Raw genomic sequence first — 18,614 nt, forward strand, 5'->3', positions numbered from 1 at the left:
GTGAGAAACAGCCTATGTTTAATTTTTGACTGCAACCACTTTTAGATATATTAGGCAGTGGTTTGGAGGCAGCAAATTTGCAGATGACACTAAGTTGGGGGGAGTGTTGATCAGCTGGAAAGCAGGAGGGCTCTGCAGAGGGACCTGGACAGGCTGGAGAGTTGGACTGATTCCAATGGGATGAGGTTCAACAAGGCCAAATGCCGGGTCCTGCACTTTGGCCACAAGAACTCCCTGCAGCGCTACAGGCTGAGCACAGAGCAGCTGGAGAGCAACCAGACAGAAAGGGACCTGGGAGTTTGGATTGACAGGAAGCTGAACATGAGCCAGCAGTGTGCCCAGGTGGCCAAGAAGGCCAAGGGTATCCTGGCCTGTATCAGGAACAGTGTGGCCAACAGGTCCAGGGAAGTGATTCTTCCCCTGTACTCAGTGCTGGTGAGGCCACACCTCGAGTACTGTGTCCAGTTCTGGGCCCCTCAGTTCAGGAAGGATATTGAGGTGCTGGAGCAACAAGGCTGGTGAAGGGACTTGAGCACAAGTCCTCTGAGGAGAGCCTGAGGGAGCTGGGGCTGTTCAACCTGGAGAAGAGGAGGCTCAGGGGAGACCTCATCACTCTCTACAACTCCCTGAAAGGAGGTTGTAGCCAGGTAGGGGTTGGTCTCTTCTCCCAGGCAACTATCAGTAAGATAAAAGGGCATGGTCTTAAGCTCTGCCAGGGGAGGTTTAGGTTGGATATTAGGAAGAAATTCTTTAAAGAGAGGGTAATCAGGCATTGGAATGGGCTGCCTAGGGAGGTGGTGGATTCGCCATCCCTGGAGGGTTTTAAGATAAGACTGGATGTGGTACTTAATGCCATGGTCTAGTAACCACAGCGGTAGTGGATCAAGGATTGGACTTGATCTCAGAGGTCCCTTCCAACCCAACTGATTCTATGATTCTATGATTCTATGATTGAATGATTCTATGATTCTATGACTCACACCACTTTTCTTGTCTAGTAATGACAGTGTGATTCCTTCCTTTAAAAAAAATGTTTCTCAAAATTAAGTATATGTGCTAAACACTTCCAGTGTTCTATAAATCTCAATTATCTGGCCAGAAAACTTTGTTTTAAAGCAGCAGTGAGGGCTTTTTGTTGGTTTTGTGATTGTTATTGTTACTGTTATAATAATTATTACTATAATAATAATAATAATATTTTAAGATGATGATCATGATGATGATGATGATCATGATTATCGTTATCATTATTATTATATACCACCAACAGGTGTCTCCATTTCCTGACAGACCCCACAGAAATACCCAACATCTGTAACACCTGTAAAATCCCACATCCGTCTGATGATGGCAGGAGGAAATCCAGTCTAGAAGGACAATACTCCACACCTGAGGTAACCTCTAACCACCTCCTTTGCAAGTGGTCTCCATTCAGCTTCTCAGGGGCCTGAGGGAAGTCCGTCTGAGGCGCCTGAAGCTTCCTCCCACATCCACCCAAGGCCGTACTGTTTTTGCTCTTTATCAGTGAGTATATATGGCTGCCAGTAGCAAATGCTGTTTATGGATGTCTTTCCTAGATAATATGAAGGCAGGCTCATGCAGTGTAAAAAGACCAACATCATTCCTGTTTAAGAGGTGCTCACTCTTTTTTTAGGTACGTAGCAATGTACCCTGGCAGCAGAATTTTGTAGTCTGCATCTCATTTTAAGGCCTGTGTTTCATAGGGTCTGCCTATCATGAATTTAAATTGCATGGGATGGTTTTCTGCTACACATCAGACTCAATAAAAATTGAAGCCACAAACATACTGATGGGATGGATTAAAAAATCCAAATGCATTAATGAAGCTGATTGAACATAATAGTCTCTGATTAATAACCTCCTATGAATTGATTTTTGAATTTTTGGTATCATTTCAGCAGTTAAATACAACTGCACAAGACTATATACTCTCAGAGATCATAGAATCACAGAATGGCCTGTTTTGGAAGGGGCCTTAAAGATCATCTAGTTCCAACACTCCTGCAGTGGACAGAGTCATTTTCCACTTGACTAGGTTGCTCAGTGCTCCTTCCAACCCGGCCTTGAACACTTCAAGGAATGGGGCATCCACAGCTTCTCTGAGCAATCTGTTCCAGTGCCTCACCAACATCACAGTAAAGAATTTTTTTCTAATATCTAATCTAAATCTATTCTCTTTCAGTTTAAAGCCATTCCCCCACATGCCCTTGCAAATAGTCTTTCTCCATCTTTCTTGTAGGCTCCCTTCAGGTATTGGAAGGCATAATTAGGTTAACCTAAAGCTTTTTCTTTTCCAGACTGAACAATTCCAATTCTCTTTGCCTTTTGTCATAGGAGAGGTGCTCCATCCCTCTAATCAACTTGGTGGCCCTCATATATTGAAGTTCACATGCAAAGTCAGTCTACAACATTGATAATCATAAATTAGGAAGAACAATTAAGAAAATAAAAAAATGCAGCTATCCTGGATATACATGTATTGCGTCACAAAATTAATAAAATAGTCGTCTTTTTTAACTGGAAGTCTAAGAACAACTGAATTTCAAACTTAAATTGCTTTTTTACTCGGGATGTACCTACTTTTATATTTAAAGGAGTGCATTCTTTCCACACATGAGAATTGTCTTCTGAAAGAGCACAGCGGAATTGATGAAACTGTTCCAGTGCCCAACCACACTCTGGGTGAAGAACCTTTTTCTAATATCCAAGCTAAACCTCCTTTGACACAGCTTCAGGCCATTCCCTTGGGTCCTGTCACTGGTCACCACAGAGAAGAGATCAGTGCCTGCCCCTCCTTTTCCCCTCACAAGGAAGTTGTAGCTGCAGTGAGGTCCCCCTTCAATCTCCTCTTCTCCAGGCTGAACAGACCAAGTGACCTCAGCCGCTCCTTGTATGGCTTCGCCTCTAGACCCTTCACTATATTCATAGGACACCTTTGGACCCACCAAAAACTTCATATCTTTCTTACATTGTGGCACCCAAAACTGCCACAATATTCAAGGTGAGGCCCCACCAGCGCAGAACAGAGCAGAGCAGAGCAGGACAATCCCCTCCCTTGACTCGCTGGCGATGCTTTGCCTGATGCCCCCTGGGACATGGTTGGCCCTCCTGGCTGCCAGGGCACTGCTGACTCATATTCAACTTGTCATCGACCAGGACCCCCAGGTCCCCTTCTGCAAGGCTACCCTCCAGCCTCTCATCCCCCAGTCTGTACGTACATCCGGGGTTGTCCTGTCCCAGGTGAAGAATCCAGTACTTGTATAACTTCATACAGTTGGTGATTGCACAGCCCTCTAATTTTTTGAGGTCTCTTTGCAGGGCCTCTCCGCCTTTGAGGAGGACAACAGCTCCTCCCAGTTTATTGTTATCTGCAAACTCACTCAGTATACCTTCAAGTCCTGCATCCAAGCCATTTATGAAGCTGTTGAAGAGAACTGGGCTGAGGATGAAGCCCTTCAAAACCCCACTAGTGACCATGACATACAAGGTGATGTCTCAGCTCTCTGCCAGCTCCAAACTGGAGAAAGAAGGCAGCCCACAGGGCTGATAGTTAAGAACACTGCATGCCTGTTCTCCCCTTTTAGTCAAACTTTTCTGCAAGTACTAAGCCACCAAAAAACATATGGGAAAATTGGTCTCAGATGTCAAGACAGTCTTGGAGTTGGGACAGCAGGAGTTAGCAGCAGTGTTATCAGAGGCAACACATGCCAGCATGGCTGTGTGATAGGACTTGAAATGCAGTGAGGACATTTGTTCACTTCTCATCAGAGGAAGGAAGCCAGCCTTTATCAGGAATCAAAGCAGTATAGTAGAAGAAACTTCTCCAAATGGGTAGCAAGGTAATGCAGTATGGCTCTGAAATTGCTGAACATCTTGATGAACTGGAGTAGGATTTACATATAGACAATGTCAAAAAAGCATATTCTTCATAAGGCTTTGCTAGTCTTGATTTTTTACTGTGAGAAAGGTAATAGCAATGCCTCACATAACCTGAGACAAAAATGCAAGGGAAGCTGGAATTCATGGGAATTGGTAGTGTGCTGTCAGAAAAGGGATTTTCCCCCCCATACTATTTTATAAGTAAAGAGCAAAATCACTTTACCAGCTAATTCATCTCTCTCCTTATCTGTTCAACAATGTAAAATCATCATCCATTGTTTTTATGTGATAGCAATAGAAATGGTGAAACCCCTGGTGGATTTCATCAAGTCTTTAGCAAGTCTCCCACTTTTAGGATTAAATGCCACCTTTGTCTCTTTCTGGGAAGTGGGTGGACAATTAAGATTCATAGTAAGTAGACAGTTAAACTTAAGAGAGGGGCTTAAACTACATGGCTCAAAGTGAAGTTTTTCAGAAGGCTTGACTGTTTTCCCTGGAGTCTTAACATCTGTTTGATCTCTACTGGAAGACTACCCACTGTGAGATCCCCTTAACTGAAATGTCCCCAGCATTCATATGCTGCTTCTGGGACTTTGTGAACTGCCTTGTCCCTAGGAAGCACTGCTGTCATGGCAGTGCATAAATCAGAACTGGAACTTTGATGTAAATGGGGCTGGATCCATTAATTGCTTTAAAAGTCTTTGTGATTTGTCTTGTCCCAGAGGACATGCAGTTATAGTGATTCAACGATCATACCATGCTCTGATGTTGCCAGGGCTGGATTCATTATTGCCCGAAATTGTAAGAACAAAGCTTTACATGGACACTGGAAATTAGCCGGGAGTCAGTGCAAGGATGGGATCCATGCTATTTCCTTCTTCAGTCTTAATGAGCCTTAGAAGACCCCAGCAGTTCCTTAGTATAGAGGAGTTTAGTTTTGACAGGTGGGGACACAACAGTCTGGCCAGTTCTTTGCATGTTGCCTCAGCAGCTATAGCCAGCTGCTTCTTCCTGGAGCTAGTTCCTTGGAGATGTTCACACGTTATAAATATTGGGCCTGGGTGTTGCTGGAAGTTTGCGTAAAAATAGCATGTGGCCCTTTTACTGAGCATGTGGCTGCTGCTGTGGTCAAATGGGCTCCCAAACTTCACAGGCACTGCTAGATACCCCAAATTATAGAGGTTTATATTACACTGTGAAGCTTTGTGTCCCACAGGAGAACTGTATGGCACATAAGTCTTGTACTGTTTTGGTTACGATTATGTGTGGCTTTTCTGGATTGCTGTCAGCCTGGTTTGCAAATTATCCAGATAACAGCCTATGAATGACTCTGCCTTCTTGCAAACATGAGGTAGCCTCTCTGCACATCTATTAGTTGTCAAAGTCACAATTCAGCTCTGTACTTAGAGTCTCCAAAACCTTTAAAGATATTTCTGCTCATGGATAGATCCTTGAACTCCAGAGCTCAGGTGACATTGTTCAGAAATTGTATCAGACTTCAGAGTCCAAAGTTGTAGTGTATGTGCAAATTTTAGTCTACTCTGAGGACCAGAAAAACAAGTCTATTACCTTCCTAGGATGAAGTTAATTCATTATACTGTGTAGAGAGGTCACATACATGTAAGAAAGAAATCAGATTCATTTTGTAGCCTGCACAGAAATAATTTTAAAATATACAATGGAAAAATGGGCTACATAATAACAGTAATGAAATCAATAATAGTAAGAGAAATCAGCAATTTCCTTCCATTTTTCAGACTGGGCAAGGAAGAGTTAAAACAGTTTGTACCAATTATTGACTACAAGATCTGCAAATGATTGCATAAAATTTCCAAAATATGCCTGCAAGCTTCTATTATTGATGTTGTGCCCCAGGACATGCACATATGGATTTAATTGTCTAAAGTGTTTTATTAATTAAATTGCTATGATTTACCTCTCCCATGTTAGCATTTACAGTTTATGAAACAGCTCGTAATTAGGAAATGACTCTACTGATGTTGCTTGTTTACTTTGCAAGCAATACATAATAGTGCCACATTCCTCTTTTTAAACCCACCCTCCCAGGCTACCTTTTTTCTAGCCCGATTAATAGGCAACTGCTGTTGGTGCGTTAAATTGCTTTTTGGGTATGTTTAGGGGGGAAGATAACTGCTAGGGTTACTGCTACTATTGCAGTGCACAGCAGCATCCTTTTTTCCTAGACTGAAAGCCTCATCCAGACCTTGACAAAGTTAACAGACATCTTGCACTGGTGTGTTTTCGATCTGTCCCAACAAGCAAAAATGAGGATATTTTTTCCCTAAATACAGCATCATGTTTATTGCAGAACACCCAAAATACTCTAACCAGACATACACTACTTTATTCTGATAAACAAGATTTTGAGTTTTCTTTACTGAATCTCAGAAAGATTTTCTAGAATACTTATGAATAAATGCCCTGAAGCTATGCACAATTGGATTTATTTAAATGAAAAAAGGCTGTAAGTTTTATGCTAAGGAATATTTGCCAATGCGTAGATCGGTATTAGTACATCAAAAGGTTTCTTAGCTGATCTAACTGATAATCCATCTCTGTCTGAAAGTTAGTATTTTTAAGTCTATAATTTAATTCTATACTCTCAAATTTTGTACATCTTTTTGCTTATTTAGAGAATGCAGACACCATATAAATGACCTATATGTATATGCAGAGGAAGAAAGAGTGGAGTGTTATTATAGCAAGCAGTTGGAATTCAAGATTGTTGTGGGTCCTTTCCAAATGAAATTATTCTATTCTATTTTATTCTGTTCTATTCTATTCTGACCAGAATGTAGGAGAATGATCTCTTGAGCAAAATTTGCCACAAAATATCACTTGGTAATTTATATAAACATTCCTTCTTTGCTTCTGTTCTGCTATTTTTCACACTGGGATAAGATCTTACATAGGCATCACCTCTGGCTCCCACAAATTCCAAAAAGTTTTTACAATCCTTGCTAATGCCAAACAACTCAGTACTTTGCTCTCTCCAGCTTCTACTGAATTCAGTGAGATTAGGGACAGGTACAATGCAACTGATGGCATTAATTCAAACACCATATATGCTGGCTTGTTTGTGACGCAAGCTAAAACTACCTGAATCTTTGGTTGAAAGTTGCATTTTAAAAACCCAAGTGAACAGAATTTTGCAAAGGAAAGAAAATATGAGGGATGAGAAACAGGACTTGAGATGTTCAAATGGAAACCAGTGAATTTAATCCTTCCTGTGAAACAAAAATCTTGCCCTGCTTAAGACTTTATTTGGTTAGTCAAACAGTGTAGCTGGATAGTGTCAAGTCTTGTATTCCCCTGCCAATGTAATGCTTAATAGGGACCTTTCACTAGATACCAGAGGACAAAGTGATCTTTCAGCTAACTACTTTAATTGGTCTTGGCAGCCTTGAACTGTTTTAGTGGTTTTGTTAAAATGTAAAGTTTTCTGAGAAATTATTGCTGCCCCTGTGGCTTATTGAACATTTGGTTATAGTGAGTTATATTTCAAAGTAGTAAATTAGAAATGGATATCTCTACACATAAAGGTTCCTCGGGGAGAGATCATTAAACGGGATTTACTGACACTGTTGTATCAACTTTGATTCTGTTTGATGAATGAGTGAGGTCATGTCCATCTTCAGTTTGGTTGATATTGGCTGAAAAGTTAGTTTCTTCCTCCTTCTTTGCTCTCTGGAATGGAAAATTTCTGTGATGAAACAGTGCCCTAGAAGAGAGCTAAAATCAGATAAAAAGGGAGATTTCAGGCAGAGCCTTATTTAATGCTTTTGAACAGGTATCTAGCATTCAAAAATGTTCATTTGAAGCGGTTCTGCTCAATCCTCCGAAATCTGCTAGGCAGGCAGCACCTTTGAAAAACGGCTTCTTGTTGCAGGTGCAAAAAACCTGAGAATGCTGACCAAAATACCACTATTCTCTCAGAGTCAGAATCTGATGCCACACAAATATTCCTTATTCCAGGACAAGCTTTTCAAACATTAATAAATTAGGCTGATGCTGGTTTATTACTGTAAGTAAACTAGTACTCTTACTAGTACATTCACAGTTATGGAAATAAAGATTAATTTAACAGGAGTCAGGATAGTTCCTCCTGCATAAAACCAGTGTGGGATAAAAAACCACCTCTACTCTTTTTCTACCATTTCCAAAGTTGCAGTTGACTAAGAATATTGCAATACCATAGACTTTTCTATCCTTAGGAAATGTAACATGGTGACTACTATCCTTCTAATACACTTGGAGGAGTACCCAAACCACACAAATTAACTGTTATGTGTTCAGAGCCTTCTTCCTCTTTGATGGATGGAAAGCGACAGGAAGATAATTTGGAGGAGAAGCCTGATCAGGGTCTAGGTCATTGCAGTTGAGCCCAGGAGGGCTACCCTGTGTACTGAGCTGGGTACAGGTTGTACTCTGTGTCAGCTTTTAACGTAATTCTAGGTGAAAGTCAGCTGTGCATCTCTACTTGATGCTCTGATTTTCATAAGGGTAAACATACAAACGAAGGCCAAAGAGTTCCATTGTATCTCACTCACAGAGGTCCTTACACATAGCCACTGCTGCCTTTTGGAGCAATCTCTCTCTTCCCACCAACTGCCACAGAAGCCTAGAAAGATATATTGGAAAGCTCAGCTTTCTACTGTTGGAGTGGTAAAATTCACTTTCCCCACAGCTGAGAAGCTTTGAGTGGACACTGCCTAAACCATGTCACAGGGCTGTACTCTTTCTGAATGCTAATGCACAAAGTCACCTCCTTTGCCATCACGTACATGCTTCAGGCATCCCACACCTTTACAAGGTGATTTCATTAGGATTCTAATTAAAAGCCTGTGAAGAAGTATCTCTGTTGCTCTTTTCCTTGTAAGTGTTGTACCTTTGGTTTGCTACTGGAATTTTGAAACTGATATCTGTGCAATTATAGTACCAATTATACTGTTTTTCAGCTTCATTTTGTTATTCACTTCCTGATAAACACCCTTACTATAGGTAATAAATTTTAAAAAAAAGAACTAATCAGAAAAAAAGAAATGCATGAAATTCTAAAGATATGATCTAACCTTTATAAGACTCAGAAAACCACTTAGCACCAGCATTTGTTATAATGTGTAGCTCCATGAGGGCAACAGCAGTATACCTACTATAGCAATGTTTTTGCCTCTTTATAATATTAATTGATTGAATTTAAAATGGCAACATCAGCGTCAGCAGGACATCTTCAAATCCCTGCCACAATTTTCAGAATGTGTACAGAGCATTTCTGGTTGGAGCAGCACGTGGAGAGCCTCTGGCTGGTGCAGAGCTCTGCTTGATCTCTGTGCTTGGCTGACATACGCGCTAAAGTGTTTTCCCCTCATGGAACAACTCACCTTTGCTACAGTGGACAATGTAACAAGCAACCAGCGCTGATTATGGGTAATGCTGCTGTGCACTCCTGTGCCCTGTTGCAGCTGTTGACTTCTAAACTAAAAGTGACAGAGGAAAATTGATATGGTATGTATAAAAAGAAGACTGCTTTTAAAGGCATGAATACATATCTTGCTACCGAACAATTTTTTTTAACAATAAAATATCATTTTTAACTGATATTGGTTTGGTCCAAAGCCCAAGAAAAGCATGGAGAATGGTTTCTACTTCCTTCTTTAGGCTATGGATAAAGTCCTTCAAGCAAATTTTTTTTGTCTCATCCATAACTCACGTAAATGATGCGTAGAATCCCTGATTATAAAAAGTATTCCTTAAATTGTGCTTTGTAAGAAAGGAGCAGGAGTTTTTCCTATGCCTTTTCACATCTGAAATATACCCAAAGCTGGGAAGTACTGCATGTCACTGTGGCCATAAATGTAAAAATACCTCATCTGTTTATATGTGGGACCAGATGTTCAGAAATGCTCATCTTGCACAGAAAGACTAAACCAAGCAGCCAGAGCCATGATATGAGCCGGATGACATCAATCGTAGCAGTCCTTTGGTGGCCTTAGGGCAGGATATGATGGTTGTGGATCCATCCAATGGCTTCTAGGGGCCAGCACCACATTAGTCCATATTGACTTTGGCCTCTTTTCAATGCCACATATTAAGGTGATCATTTCAGATGCACAGAAACAGGAGCTGAGCCCTTTCTGTGAGCCTTCACTTGAAAATTTAGCCTCATATATACCTATGCCAAGTAGCTGTGAATAAATGCTGCATTAACAGTGAGACTGGTGTACATGTGGAAGCCACACTTGGCACCCATAAAAAGATAAATCTATGTCATTTTCCTCTTCCATTTTATCTCTTGCGACAGTATTAATCGTCCCCAAGTGACATATTTTATGATGGCCTTTTTTTATTAAGCGCTAAGCAAAACCTGTATTTCTCCAGAGCACTAAGGGGCCACCAGTGTGAATCTGTCATTAACATGCTAAAGAGTTCTGCTCCAAGAATAGTGTGACCTGTTCGTTTGTATGTTAATAGAGCTTGTGTCTAGAAAGATTGGAAGGCAGTCTTCCACCAGGCACTGCCTGTTCCTGAGAACAATGCTCAGGGATCTGGTGAAACAACAACAATATTAGTACCTCTCCTCTTCTATAGCACCTTTCATTCAACCAACTCCAAGCACCCTGAAAATTTATTAGGCCTCACAGCAATTGTAGGACATTGCATCCCCAGCAATCTGTTGTGGGAACTGAGAGGGTGTATGCTCGGAAAGAGTGAGATTTGCCATAGACTCCAAGGGAAGTCAATGGGAGAGCTGTGGAGAGAAGCTGGAGTCCCAATTCATACTCCCCTGAAGCTAGCCTATATAAGGCAACTTTGCTCTATACAGTGCAAGGAACACAGTAGGTTTAGAAGACTAAGAATGAAATTTCTCCGTAATAAAATATCCATATCAGATATTAATTTTCAGTCTGGGTTCCTGAAATCAGCTTCTGTATAAACACATACATAAAAGTGCCCTTCTTTTCAGCGACACTGAGCATACACAGCTAAATCTCAGCTTAAATTTAGGCATCTCAGTATGAATTTAGATATCTGGCTGAAAGCATCTGGGAACCAAACTCTTGGCAATTCAGCACCACAGGTAAAGAAAACAGGATGTTTTTTGAATGTACAGCTGATCTGTTCGGTTTTGCTGTCGTTAAGCTGCAACATATCTATGTTAAAATAATAGAGTCATCTCATAGGATCATAAACATACTGCTGACAGTGAGATAGACTGATGAGAGAAGCTCATAATGCCATGCAGCTTCAGAGGCATCACCTGAGTGCAGGAGTGACAAAGGTCTGTGGAAACACTGGGAAGTTTTCCTCACATCAACCCAGGAACCCACATCCTTCTGTAAGCACAGACTTCTCCCCACTGTGTGTGGTTAGAAACGCCTCTCCTGTAGGTTATCCAGTACAGGATTTAAATGACTATATAAATACATTCCTATAGGCCATATTAAATATCTGTGAAAGAAATTCAAAAGACTCACTGCAGAGAATGGAAAAGATTGTCTCTGCTTTGTACCCCAATTTCCTTGTCATCTAGACAGAATTAAGGGGAAGGATGCAAAAGTCAATTGTTTTTCCTCACTTGGTCCAGATTTAAAAACACGCCTTCTCAGGAAAGCTGTGAATTGCACATCCCCAGCTCAGTACTTGTTCTAGGCAGCTTTTTGTATTGCACAAACAGTGTAAATGGGCTGAATTAAATTTAGTACGGCAGGTCAGCAAAATTCAATTTGTAGTTTTGCTCTGTCCCCAGGTTTGCAGGTTTTGCAACTCTTCAATTCCCCTTGTCGGTCATTCACGTGGACTGATAAATAGAGCAAAGCAGGTGCATGTGTATAGTAGAAAAAGTTACATCTTTAAACAGAAGGAGAATATGTGGCTCAACTCTGTACCTGTGTTCATTTGTGCATTTGCTGTTGTGCTCACGGTGGATGTACAGCAGACCATGATGAGCACTGAATCTGAGGGACAAGGAGAAACAACAAATCATACATATAATTACTTTGCCAGAGGAATAAGTGAGTTTCATCTGGCCAATTACAAGGACATGTATTTAAATGAAGAATTTAGGGGAAAAAAGTAATTGCTTTGTGGAAATAATGGCAGGTACCTGGGAAGAGATGCATAAAAAGAATAAAAATTATTCATTAGGCAGGAATCAGAAGAGACCTCAAACACACCAAGGATTTTCTTGCTGCATTCAGATGAAGCCAGAAGTTGGTATTATATAATTACAAGGTTTTTTTTTTTTTTCTTTAATTCAGGTGGAAAGTAAGTGTCTAAAACTCCTGCATATTCTGCACTTCTGGCTCTCATCCAAGCCATGGTTTAGCCATGCTGTGTAGAAATTCTTCCTGTTTTTCTTCAAGAATTTCCTACTTTATGCTAAGGATTAATGTTGTCTGTCACTCGAATTATTTAATTTATCCAGCAAGGTAAATGTCAGACAATAACTAGAAATATCACTTGATAAACTAACAGTAGAGTCTAATAACAAGGAGTTTTATCAAACAAAACGAAACAAAAAAACCCGGAGTAATTTCCACTTTATTCCCTTTATGGTTCAAGGAATGGGTTGAAGTTTACTTGAATTGAAGGAGGTAAAATCAAACAAATCATACTCTGCCTGTGTGGATTTAAATCTATGATGTCTAACAATAGAGGGAAAGTTTTGAAAACCCAAGAGATGTGAAAGAGAAAAGAAGCATAAAAATACACACAAAGAAAAAAATAAAAATCAAACAGTATGGAGGAGACCAAAAAAGGAAAACTGGGAGATAACACAATATTTTGGAGAGGGCTTTCTGTACATGAATGTTTTTGGGGGGCATCTTTTCTTCCATACATGTTCATGCGATACAGAGTTCATTCAGGCTAAGGACCACAGCTAATTTACTCACAGTTGCACCCCAACTGCAGATAATTGAACCCAGAATATTTTTAAAGTTTATTTAGCTAACTACAATATTCAGAGTTCCTCGTCAGCCATGCAAGGCTATGTCACTTTAGGCCATTTGATGTATCTCAGCCTAGTGTTTAAACTAGACATAAAATTTACTTAACTGAGTCGTATCAAAATCAGCAATATACTTCTAATAGCAACAACCCAATTTAGAAGTGACAAATCAGCTAAGGAAAAGTTAGCATCAGCTCACAAAAGCACTCATGACCTTCTTCCAAAGGGCAATGACAGAGCATTTTGGTAAAAGAATTAATGTGAGTCAGATTAGGGTTACAAGTGTCTCTGGGAATTACCTGTCATGTAGAAGTGAAAGAGATGATGTCTATCTTACTGAAGTCCAGAGATGTAAATTTTATTGCAGGTTGTATGAAACTGTCTCCCTAGGTAATTTTTCCCCTGAAAAACAAATATATTTTTACATTATTTAAAAAGTGTGTAATTAAGTAGCCAGGTTCCCATCTTGTTTAAATGGGGAAAAACCTCCAAAACTCCCCTATGTGTCATGCACTCTAGTCTCAGAGCATGACTTAGGAGCATAGTAAGGGGGGGGAGGAAGAAACAGAGAATGTTTAACATTCAGAATTTGTCCACAGCTGATAATTTATTGGAACTCATCTGTAACAAGGCCTGGCACTGATTTATAAGTTGATTTGAAAAATAAATAAAAGTGATAGAAACCTGCATTTGGTTTTAATGATAGACTGTTGCAGCATGAAAAGTAAGGATATGAAACATTGCAAGGAAATTAGATATTATGCCCTGAAGACAACTGCAGCTACCAGCCCATTAATTGTTAGATATTTATTATTAAAAATTTCTTTTCATGAGTGACTGCAGAATATTTGCACTCTTAAAGTTGTTGAGTTCTGACATGAATGAAGCATATGAAGCTCATTTTTTCTTCCCTGTGTGTGTGTGTGTGTGTGTGTGTTTGTGTTTGTGGAGCTGACAAGGTAGTTGACCCAAGAAAGTGATGAATCCTTCCTGCACAAACCAAACACACAAGTGCTGCCTCTGAATTGATACTGAATAAGGATAATGAATGTTTGGTATTTTGCTACTGTTCTGAATTTCAATAACAAGGGTCTTGACAGTGCTTGAAAACAAGTCTCTCTGGAAGAACAGAGGGCCCAACACTCTTTCCAGTGAGATGAACAACATTCCCAAAGAGCTCTGACGGTACGTATGGATAGCATATCATTTCCTGTGTGTTCCCAGAGCTGAACTGATTATACACCAAGTGCTGCAGAAAGGAGGAAACAGGTATGTAGCAAAAACCAGCAGTGTGTGTTTGACAAATCAGAAAGCAAGCAAGTATAATTTTTAAAAGTGCTCTAAAGCTCTTGGCAAACCGAGGCATTATATCATGCCTTAAAACTACAGAGGAAATTCAATCAAATGAATTATGAAACGACATAAGTTCACAGAAAGGCAAGACAGTCTAACATACCCACCTACTTCTCCACCCTCAACTTCAAAAAATAGGCAGCATTGGTGGCCTTTTGACTAAGCAGTATCTAAGGGAAAGAACATGCATAGGACTGATGCCCATAAGGCATGGCACAGGGAGGTGTGTGTGTGTGGGGGGGTGCATGTGTGTTGATTGCCACATGTAATGGCTCAATAACTGTGGGTGATGACCTGCCTGTAGAAATACAGACATTAACATGCTCTTTCTTTCAAAAGCACTTTGAGTACAACTAAGGAAAATGTGAAAGGGACAGGGAGAGAGAAACATAATGTTTTATTATTACATGGTTGGTCTATTGTGTTAATATCTAGACTCACAAAACATTGCACAAGTTCACAAAGAGAAAAGATCCCCATCTCAATCGACCTATGATTTACCTGTCTCAGAATTGTCTATGAATTATTAGTAGCAGTTATATTAATTAAATATGATAAAAATGCAGCCACAGAAACTTAATGGAGGAAGATCAGATTTAAAATCCTTGTTCCTTGGATTGTCTGAGGCAAATCATGATGAGCTTGTACAGTGTTTGGATCATAAGAGGCAATTCTTGACTCTGTTACAAGCAAAGCAATATATGTGTCCTTGTTCCTCTTTTCCCTTCCAAGTTGTATAAGCAGTTTATCCCCACTTCTCTATCCTCAATTCACTCAGAAGACTGGATCTCTAAGGTCACATGGACAATACAAACAAGATTTTCAAAGGCAGGGATGTATTCAGCTCATGGTAAAAGATATCTGATACTTCATCCTTGGAATGTGAACATTTATTTCTCCATAATGAAATATAACTTACTTTTCTTTCCTCACAGATACTTCTGAGTTGTTTCTAATGAAGATAAACTCTGGGAGGCCAATACCTCCTTTTCAAAACATGGATTTAAAACCGGAGGAATATTTTATGCAGTACGAAAAAGATAGGCAGCTACTAAATAAGATGCACAGTTATAGGCAAATATATTAGTGGTAGGGTTAGCTCTTGAAATGAGAATTTATAACATGCCTTAACCTAATCCCTCATTAAGATAATTTATTTCCACCCTCAAGGTCTCACATCCCAGCTAGCACTAGGCAAATAATTAGTAACAAACAATTCATTTGATCAATTTCAACTCCTCTTTTTTAATGAATTGTCAACCAATGCAGTACAATTTTCTCAAACATATTTATAATTCAATGTTATTTTCAAATTTTTGTGGTGCATTTGTAGTCTGTTGTTTATCCAGGAAGAGTTGGGTGCTTGATGGTTGAGTGGATGCAGAAGGTGCATGATATAATTGTGTTCTCTGTCTGCAAAGTGGGATGAAGGGGTCAATTTTACTTGGTGAATACTCAGGTTTTCAAGATTTTAATATTATTTCCCCTAAATAAAGTTGAGTACATGAACATTTTAATCCATAACTCATAGATGACGATGGGATCACATTGCCCAAGAGACTCACAGCTCCCTTTGCAGTAAGGTGGGAAAGGGACCTACTTCTGTCTTGCTGCTGTGAGAGAGCATCCTGGCAGCAGGATGGTTGCAAGCCTGCGTGCTAATTAAGGTAGCCTTAGGAAGTTACTGCATCAGAAGCATTTCTTGATGAATCTCCAGCAAGTATCCAAACACTTGCTGAAGTACTGACTAAGCTCCTTGCTCATCTGCCCTACTGCCTGCTGTGGAGAAACCTGTGGGAGTCTAGTTAGTAAATGTGGCATCCAGAGGACTGAAAGGTTGTGAAATGAATTGGGGTCTCTGACACAGCCCTATCTGGGCCACCACAACAGCCCTGGAAGGTATTTTCAAACTACATTTTTTCATTTTATATCAGCCAGAATGAGAGCAGTTATCAAGCTAATGAAATTCTTACATCTCTGTCAGCTGATGGGAATATAGTCATGCAATACTGTTTCCTAAAAGAGCCACGTAAAGCCACCGACTATAAATGCAACTTATAAAACAGAGGAAGAGACATACAGAGGTTATGGTATGAAGGCAACAGGCTGAGATCCAGCAGGTCTACATTAGTCACCCTGCCCAGCATCTCTGTGTCAGCCATCCTCTCGTTGTCTGAAATGGGAGAGAAATGTTTTGTCATTTTTCACATGTGGCTGATTGGGAATCAGCAAGGCAGAGCAGGTTATGTGTTACCCCAAAACAAACAGTGATAGTGGTTCAAATAATCTCCCTAAACCAAGTGCTGTAACTCCAGAAGATTCAATTAAAGTTACACTTATGGGAACACACAGAATATAACTAAAGCGCCTAGCCTCACCTCAGCCTTGCAGAAACATAAAGCTGCAGCTATTCAATGACAGATAAGCATTTTAGCTCTTCAAATTAAGCACTTTTAAAACTATTCTATACATTTTTCCTTCAGTGTTTTATCCTTTGCATGCCTGGATGCAAGGCAGAGAAAAGGTGTGGGGTCTTTGGGACGGGGGTGTTGGTAGGTGGGTAAAGTGACAAAGTGTACTGTTCTGATTGGGGTAGTTACATCCCCACAACATTTATGTTTGGTACATTACAATAACAAAATATGAACTTAATTTTAATTTCTCAAGACCTTCCTTAAGATAAACTATTAAAAATCTGTTACATTAATGCCAATTAAGAAACTCTACTAAAGTACTAGCACTCAATATTCCTAATGAAGACACCACTAAAAATAAACAAATCTCAACACACATACAGATCCCTACTCCAAAAAAAGTCTAGAGAAAATCAAAGAAAAACAATGAAGTATTTTGACAGTTTTCCCCCCATTCACTTGTGGGTTTAGAGGAGTTCTAGAGTAGCAAGATCTCAAAAGGATAGGTAAACCAGAACCCAATATTTCTCCACATGAAGAATGTACTCTTGACCTCCTGCTAAACTGGCATCGCAGTCTGACTATGGAGGAGTAACAGAAGTGTAAGGAACAGACTCCCAGGTTCCAGCTACAATGCTGGTGAAATATAAAGAATAAAATGCAACAGAATAATTTGTCCTGATTCTATTCATCCTGTAAAATTGGTAAGATACAATGCACCATTTATAGAAAACCTACATAGAAGACCTAATTCTTTTATTTCACTTCTCTCCTAGCTACAAAAATGCCCAAGTAAATTCTGTTGCACAATGTGTGGGACAGTGTTCCTCCATGTTTTCATCCTCATATTTTAACCTACTCTATGAATTAGTATCACTACAGCCTTCTCAAGGAAAAGAGAAGAAAGGTATACCAGGAGCCAAAATGAGCGATCTAGTAACTAGATCACTGGGTAAAGGTCTCCTATTCCAACACTTCCAGCTGTCACGGTGAAAGTGATACTAAATGATTTAAAAAAATCTTGCTCAGTATAAAACTAGTAACTAGGATGCCAGGTTTTAATCTGTATTCTCCAGTTATGAAGAAATGAAAAGGGTGAGGGTAGAGGAGCAAATACGGTGATAAAGCCATAAGCAATCCAGTGTGGGTTGCTCCTCTAACTAAAAGGAGCAGCATTCTCCCAAAGGCTCACATCCCCATGTAGCTACCTCAGCTCTTTTTCTGCTGCTGCCTTACAACATCCATGGGCAGAAGAATTAAGCTTTTTGTGAGAAATAACAGAGGTAATGGATGTACTGCCAGGCCTCCCTGCTGTGGCAGTTTGGAGAGGATGATGCATTACGCACCATCTTATTTGCTGTTGTGATGAGCTTCAGACATGTACCATTATTTATTACATGATACTGAGAAAATAATGCATGTTACCAATTCTATTGAAGAGAGATTACAATAATAGAAATGAACATGGAGAAGAAGAGATGGTAGACAGTTCTTACTGTGAAAATAAATAAATGAAACAGAAAAGATAAAAGCTTAACATTGAAAATTACCTACGAAGAATCCCCTGCACAACGGAATTTTAATTAGGAAAAAATAAAATAAATAAAAAAAATCAACCTAAACTCCCCAAACTGCGCAAAAAACCAAGTATCCACACTTTCAAAAAAACCCACATTTTAACACTTCAAGTTACTAGCAGAAAGAGAACAGTTAAACTGATCCAACAACCACAGCTCCAGAAGAAGAAATCTAGCAGATTGAAGAGACTGCACACTAAATCATGTACAGCTCCCTTCAGCCACCTGCATACCTACCAAACATGGCTCATTCATTTTCAGTTTGGCACAGCTATTCTCAAAGGACCCGCAATAAAGATGACTGAAAGGAGCCATCCTTCCAACCATGAAGCCTCACCATACCTAAAAAGATGTCTTTTCCCATCAACCAACACGTACATTAAGATTAATCTGTCTTCA

General features: G+C 39.8%; 1 long non-coding RNA gene across 1 annotated transcript; it reads left to right on the forward strand.

Moving 5' to 3' along the window:
- The first annotated feature begins 988 nt into the window (after window positions 1–988).
- On the forward strand, window positions 989–1,634 carry LOC108494203. The gene is made up of 3 exons (XR_001873771.1): window positions 989–1,121; window positions 1,271–1,394; window positions 1,578–1,634. It is a non-coding gene; the product is annotated as an uncharacterized LOC108494203 (long non-coding RNA).
- Window positions 1,635–18,614: the final 16,980 nt, after the last annotated feature.

The sequence above is a fragment of the Lepidothrix coronata genome, unplaced genomic scaffold (assembly GCF_001604755.1).
Source record: "Lepidothrix coronata isolate B3197 unplaced genomic scaffold, Lepidothrix_coronata-1.0 Scaffold23, whole genome shotgun sequence".
NCBI lineage: Eukaryota > Metazoa > Chordata > Aves > Passeriformes > Pipridae > Lepidothrix > Lepidothrix coronata.